Source organism: Chinchilla lanigera, unplaced genomic scaffold, assembly GCF_000276665.1.
Source record: "Chinchilla lanigera isolate Chin_1 unplaced genomic scaffold, ChiLan1.0 scaffold00010, whole genome shotgun sequence".
NCBI classification, from domain to species: domain Eukaryota; kingdom Metazoa; phylum Chordata; class Mammalia; order Rodentia; family Chinchillidae; genus Chinchilla; species Chinchilla lanigera.
This window is the reverse complement of record NW_004955411.1, coordinates 9,953,637-9,961,747: the sequence shown is the minus strand read 5'-3', so window position 1 is coordinate 9,961,747 and position 8,111 is coordinate 9,953,637.

Below are 8,111 nucleotides of genomic sequence, written 5' to 3'. Positions count from 1 at the left end.
CCAAGTTGGCCTTTTTGAATCTCACTTTTGGGCATAGGGCAGAGAAAAAGTATTCCTATGCGGAAGTTTGTAGCTCTAAAGTGTGTTGCTAAAGTCTTGTTTTTCTGTCTCCTTCATATCCCTTTATCTGAATTCAATGTCTGACCTGAATTAGGGTTTTGAATATAGTAGGTGTTCATTAAATAACAGTTGGATGAAGAAACAAACTTTTCTTTGATTTTTGGATTGCTTGCTAGCGTGTGTCTTGGTACCAAAATAAAAAACAATGTGACACTAGTAGTCAGTTTAGCTATAGCATTACTAAAGACTAATAGTAGTTATTTATCTACTTAGCTTTTTAAAAATAAAAATATTTACCCAATTTAATATCTTATGTTATACTTCTCCCAATAATCCCAGCCCCCTCTACCTTACTTTACTTTTATTTTTGTAGCACTAATTCCTCCTACCACAAATATAATTTACTTCTTATGTTCACTACTGATTGCATAACTGCCCACCCCTGGAACTCTACTCCCTTGAAAACTGAGATCTTTGTCTTTTTTCATTAATTTATCTCAGGATTCTACACCAGTTTCTGGTTTTAATGAGTATTTTTAAATATGAAAATATCTTCTATATACAAGGCAATACGTGTGGTGTTGTATACAGAGATAATGAGTTAAAAATCATTGCGATGACTATAAAGGAAGTGGAATTGATACAAAGCTTTGTAGTAAATATTAAAACATACATATACAGAGTCCTAAACTTAATGATGATTTGACTTTATGATGGTGTGAAATTAATACACATTTAGTAAAATGTTCCTTCAATTTTTTTATTTTAAAGAGAATAAAAAAATAACAAAATAACAACAACATAGACAAAAACAAAACAAAGCAAGAACAATGAAAATTATACAGGGTTTCAAAATAAAATGATAGGGATTAACAGTGGATGTTACATTACATATTGTTATCTTCAACAAATTTGCTCAGATTACCAGATGTGAGAATGCAAGATTAGTCAAACCATTAAACGGAATTAAGAATAATAAATAAAAAAAAATAGAAACAATACAGAGCTTCCCTAGGCAAGATGGTAAGAATTCACCAATGGTTGTTATATTGAATATTTTGATCTTCAAATTAGTTGTGATAATTATATTGTTGATGTCTAATGGTTTATTGAAAGCAACAGTTAGTGTTTACACTTCTTTGAACAGTTTTGCATGCTTATATCTGGTAATCTGTACAGCTTCTTCAAATTTTAAAGTTTAATCTTTCCCCAGAAAAGTGTGGTGTTTTCTTGTGATGCTGGGTAGTGGTAGGAAGCTGAAGCTTTCAGTCATATAGGAGATACTGAACACTTTATTATAAAATAGGCTTTATTATCTTATTGGGCTGTGTAAGTATTCTAAATATACTTAAGGTAGGTTAGGGTACACTGATGTTTAGTAGATTAGATGTATTAAATGTATCTAGATTTACCATATTATCCATGAGTTTATCAGAAGGCATAGGTTAACGAGTCTGTCTGTTGTCTATCTATCTGTCTATCTATCTATCTATCTATCTATCTATCTATCATCTCTCTATCTACCTACCTATCATCTATCTATCAATCATCTATCTATCATCTATCTATCATCTATCTATCTATCTATCTATCTATCTATCTATCTATCTATCTATCACAGCAAATGGCTGTGAACAACTTGACCAGTTTTGCCATGGTCAAGGAGTGTCTTGCTTTCCTAGGCCCCTGGTAATCACAAATGACATCCTCTGGGGCTCCTGGGTTACTTCTTCAAGTCCTCACCAGGCTGCCATATGTCTCTCCCTCTTCCTCATATTCTAGGATGCAGCTTACAAACTAGAGTCTGAGGGCTGCATCTGGCCTGCACATGTGTATCGTTGGCCTTGTTGGAGGTTGGAAAATACTTTAAGTCTATTCCCAACATTTAAAAATCTGGAGAATTCACATAAGTATCCAAATTTCCTTCTACCTTCCCTTGCAAAGCCTCAGAATACATGTGATTATGGGGCAGTCATTTCCATGGGGCCTAAAATAGGCGAGGGCTGAGCAGGAGCCGGCCTATCAGATACAGACAAGGCATTTGTCCTTTGGGTCACTAGAGTTCTCAGTGCGCTCTCCTTGCCCATTCACTTCCTTCTTCAGCCCTTGGACAGCCTGAGTTTGCTTTGAGACTTCGCCCTACCCATTCTAATCTCCTGTGCTAGGAGTTTGATACTGATGAAAGCTGCTGGGAAGAGGTGAATGATGATGTCCCATTCAAACCGATTGGTCGCTACACACACTCTTTGCATGTAGAGTCCAACCTGTGTATAAATGGCTTCCTTCCAATGGGGAATTCACAGCTGAGACTGAAATAAGCTTTGGAATTCTTTGCTGCTTCAATATAGTGTGCTCCTTAGCTGAATAATCCCAGAAGCAGTGTTATTTCTTCTTGAGAAACACGTGTACCATTTGAAAAAAGGGACTCAGCACACAGCAGCACTCCTTCTTGAGATTTTCCTACTTTGAAAGACAAGCTTACCACTTGAGCTGGTCCAGGTTTTTCTGTTAGGCAAGTGTGCCTGTTTGCTTTTAAGATAATGCCCCATGTATGTGGTTTCTGGGGAAAATAACACCATCATAAAGAAAGTTTATTATCTAATATTTGAAGGCAATAAGACGCAGCCAGCACACTTGTTCAAAACCAAATAAAACACATCAAAAGAAAGACATCTTAACATTAATGGATAAAACATTCCTGATTTTGCTTCCTCCTCTCTGAAAGGAGAAACATGATATGAATAAATCTCCCTTGGTTATTCCCACATTCTTTTTATTCCCCTTCCTGCTGTTCCTGCTGACAGGGCTATAAAGTTAGAGCTAATTGTGGTGCTGAGCGTGTGTAGGAGTGTTTGTGGGTGTTGATATAAATTTTCATTGCTTTGAAACATTGCTAGGCAATTCATTAAAATATTGTCACTGATACCTCTGTCGCAGTTTAAATAACCCAGGGCTCCCTAAAGGGTAGCTGGTTTTAAATAAAATAGGAAAGCAAGTGACTGAAAACATATGAGAGAAAATAAAGAACAGGCCCATATGCAGGGAATTAGAGTCTAGGAGTCAGCAGAGTCTTTCTCTCATGGCGAAGGGGAGCTGATAGGACCAAGGCACACCAAAACTAGGGGAAACCATCCCGCAGTTGTCCTCATGAAAGTGACTCTGGCAGTTTAACCACCCCCCATGCTGAGAAATCCAATTTGGTGAGTGGATTATTGTAGTTGAAGCCTCCAGAAAAGGCTCATGAGCAAATGGACAGACCACCACTGGGGTCAGGACATAGAGTTTAATGGCTGGGGGAGGAGGGGTTCATTGGCAAGATGTCTCTGTTACTTTTCTCTCCGTGTTGAGACAAAATACCTGACACCCAGAATTAAAGAAGAAAAGGTTTATTTAGCTTTCAGTTTGTGGAGGTTTCAGTCCATACTTGGCTAATTCCAAGGCGGAGTGGCACATGGCAGAGAGCTACAGTTCATGGTGGTGGAGAACAGCAAAAGCAACAAGCGCAAAAGGGGAGGCATGGCGGCAGGCAGCCTCTTCCTCTCCCTTACATGTGTAAAACTATCTGCCCCAGGGCAGGTGTAACACTCACACCCAAGCAATCAAAACTCTAAAAGCCCGCCCCATGACTGCGTGAGGATGTGGGGAGGCCATGCAGACACAAACCATGACACAAGAGCTTGGCTGGGTATTAGGTCTCAGCTAAGGAGCATGAATGAAGCAGGGTTTCGAGGTTTGAATGCGTAGACCAAGAACAAATAGGGAAACTGAAGAAGCTGCCCAAACCTATAAAGTGTGCAGAGTAGGCACGGATGGTAGGTTTCAGTTTCAGGCACAGGAACAGAAGGCTCATTGTAGCAAGTAGCATGAACAGTAGCAAGATGAGTTTCAACCGCTACCATCTGGCAGCAGCTGTTTCTCTTATTGTTTCATGGTGCTGGACCCACAAGGTTTGGGTTGACCAGAGCTCATAGGCACCAACACTGGTAACACACACACACACACACACATCACCTTTTGGAAAGATATGGGTGGCAGAACTGTGAGTGGATTCTTTGTTGTATTTTTAAAGCTTATTTTCTGAACCCTCATTTTAATCAAAATATAAAACAAGTATGAAAACCTTTATAATGACAGTGGTCTTAAATTACACAACAGTGTATCTTTCACTTTAGGTGCATTTATACTTGAAGCAGGTTTAAAGGAAACCCACATTAAGAAAATAAAATCAAACAAAAAGGAATGAGGGAGGGTTTCCCCCCATAAATAGACCTTATAATAACATAATTATCATACTATGATATTCAAAGCCTCTCTTTCTGGCCTTGCCTGCATCAATGGGTATAATGCAAGTAAGGAAGAAAGACAGCACATAAAAACTTGAGTGTTGCTCTGCAGTGGGCTTCAAATCAAATTGGGGAATAAGTTAAATGCTATACTGTCTTAGTTACTTTTTCTTGTTGCTGAGGCAAAATACCCAACAACAAAGTTAAAGGAGGAACAGTTTATTAAGTTCACAATTTGTGAAGGTTTCAATCCATAATTGGCTGGCTCCAAGGCAGCCTGGCATGGCAAAGCGGCCTCCCAGAAGAGAAACAGTTTATGGTAGCCAGAAGGCAGCAAAACAACAAGCGGAAGTAACAAGAGACAATGGCAGTCTTCTTTCTGTCCTTTATATTCTATCTAGGCTACTTACCTAAACCAAATCTATCAGTAGACTAATTTAGTAATCACATACCTTTAATCCCAGCATCACACACTCAATCCCAGCATCATATACTCTACACTGAGTTACCTCTGAAAAGCCCCACCTACAACAGCCTGAGGGTTTAGTGGGACACTAGTGGATTGAACAACTGGCGGTCCACTTGTGAAACCCAGATGAACTGAATCAGTGTGGGGCTGGGTATAGGGGGCCCACTTTAGCGTTGTTGTCAACAAAATACAAAGGTGAACTGGAGAAGAGCTGTTGTTAGGGGGCTGTTGGTTCTTCTGAGGGCTGTTGGTTCTCCTGGAGGAGACTGTCACACTGGCTTTCCTGAAATGAACTTAGCTATTGTCATTGTAAAAGGAGCTCAGGACCTTGTTGTTGTTGAGAATGACTACGGTTCACTTTGGGGGAGTTCTGGTTCTTATTTTGAGCATCAGTTGTTGGCTCTGGAGAGGAAGATGGTGCACTGTTCAAACTCTGTAGAACCTTGTTGTGCTGGCTTACCTGATATGAACTCAGCTGTTATCATCAGAGGAGCTCAGGACCTTGCTGTTGCTGAGGATGGCTGTGGTACTTTTCAGGGGAGTTCTAGTTCTTACCTTTGAGCATTGTTTCCTGGCTCTAGTATGCATCCCTCAGTCTGATAACGCAGATCCTTCATCCCTCTGGCACAGCCTTTCTAGCTTCCATCACTGACCTGTGGGCTTTCCCAGCATAGATCCGTGAAACAGATTTGCATGAGACGTTGTTGTGAGTTCTAGGCCTCCAGGTGGATTCGTGGGAAGCATTGTCATGGGCTCTAGATCTTCAGCTGGACTCACACAAAATATTGCCCTGGGATCCAGGCCCTCAGCTGGATTCTTGGTGTGTGGACAGATTTCCTGCACTCTTTGTATCTGAATCTTTGTGTGACTATTACAGAATAATCTTACAAATTATATGTCCTGTATTGTTTTCCTTGCAAATCCTGACTACAACAGCCATCTACACACAAACCATAACAGCTATTAAAATTAGAATTAGAGCATTTATACATAGATTAAGAGCAGAATTTTATCAGTTAATGTTTCTACCTCTATTTCAAGAAATACATAGTTTTATTCCTTTTAAAAATTTATTCTTACATATTTAATTTATGGAAATGCATTTTCTTGGTAATAATAGTATGGTAATCTAGTTTTCAGGAAATACCATGTTATGTTTATTCACTGATTTGTAATCTGAAAAAGACTGACAGATACAAATGCTGCTTTCCCTGGGTCTCTAGCCAATTTCCCTTTATTCTTATGCTTCTTGTTAGAACTGCAGTGTTGAATTATAGAAATGACAATAATTGCTCATAACTGTGGCATTACATGCAATGAAAAATTGTAGGTAATATTAGCACTGCCTGGTTTCTCAGTATTAACTTATTGTCAAGGTTTTCTATCACAGTGTATTTATATCATTCAGTTTGTGTGTCCTGGCAAGAGACTGGGTAGGTGATAGATGAATCCCAGAGTTTTATAACCTGGAGAAAAACGTGTCTTGAACTTTTGACTATAAGTTTTGGTAAGTTTTTCAATATGAGTCTAGAACATCTGACAGAATGTAACAGCAGGAAAGTATAATACTCAGGATGAAAAGATGATATCATATCAAAAAGACAGTGGAGCCAGTGTAAGCAAGTCTGGGACAATGTGATGATTAGCAAGTTATAACTTATCAAATAAATACTTTACAAGTCCACAATGAGAACAAGTAGTAAGTAAACAGGAAAAAAGCAAACACTCTTTGTGAGAGTAGAATACTAACTAGGAAATGCAACCTTATATTACATAGGTGTTCAAGGGTATACTTGGGTTGCAATGAGTCTCTTGGAACCAATCACAACCTCAGACATGTTTTCACCACACCCTTTGCTCCAGCTGCTGCTCCAGTCACAACCCAAAGATGTTTTAAATTTCACTCTCCAACCCAGACCAAGTCATTCTCACTGAGGACACATGAGCACATCTGACTCCATTGACTGTCAGCACTGATTACATTCTGAGAATCCTTTGAAGAAGTGAGCTGCTAACAGTGCCCTAGCCCTGGCCTCAGTGATTGTGATTTTGGTGGTTGGAGGTAAGCATTAGCATTAAAAGAAAATCTTTCCAGATAATTCTTTTATATGGCCAGGTTGGGAACTGTAGAATTGGAAATAGATCAGGACAGAAAGAATAACATAAAGATTCATTAATAGTCAAGATCTTACTTTGCTATATAAAATATCAAAATCATTATCATGTATTGGAGCCTGATTCTATCCATGTTCTATCTGACTACATTTGCTACAGAAATTTAGATGGAGGTTTGAACTCGATCCTAATGAGTCATACAGACTGGGTTTTGGGAAGACTAAATGACATTAGGATGAAACACTCTATTAAACATTAACTTATGGTGCTCCTTCTAGTCCCTGTCAGAGAGCTCGGGGTCTGAGAATTCCACACAGTAACTTCAAGGTTGTCCTTTCCTTTATTAACACTGACACAGCTGCTTTTATCCCCTGCCCCATGACTGAGGATTGAACCTTTATTTTGTCTTGTGACAAGGTTGCCTTAAATTGCTCAGGCTGGCTTTGAAACTTTAATCCTTCTGCCTCAGCCTCCCTAGTGGCTGAGATACAGATAAGCACCACTTTTTAAAAAACAGATGTACAAGTGAGGGTAGGAAGGGGAAGGGTGGGGAGAGGAGGAGAGTGGAAAGAACAGAGGAAGAAGAGTATTTTTTCACCCTGTCATTGCTCTGCATACTGGCCTGGCAGGTATTGTTAGGTCAAAATGTTCTCTTTGCTATTTTTATCTAGAGTATGGAGGGTAGGGACTGATTAGAGATTGTTGTTTTTAAATCATAGGTAATGAAAAACATTAGGGATTTTCAAACCCAGGGTCTTTTCAACCCACACATCATCAAATGAAAAACCTCTCAAGTTAATCTTTGTGAACTGTCACTAGGAAACTTGTTATGAACTACCATCAGGGTTGATTTAGTTGCAAGTAGCAAAATAGAACACGGTAATGTAACTGATGAAAAGTGAGTGGTTTTTCTTGGTACCAGTCAGTAGGTGAAGTCTTGTCCTATTTATTACCAGGAGCTATCAGTTAACTTCTTTAAAATTTTGACCTCCATTCACATGTCTTCAGAATTTTTGGAGGCAGCAGAGATGGAAGGAATTGCCATATTAAATTACCCAAGTTAGATTTCAAATAGGACTTACCTCTGCAAAAGAAACACGAGTGCACCCTGAAAATCACTTTCTCACTCTATCATGGTAGTTTCTAAATAGTTTGCTGACTATCTTGTTAGTTCCCACATCTGG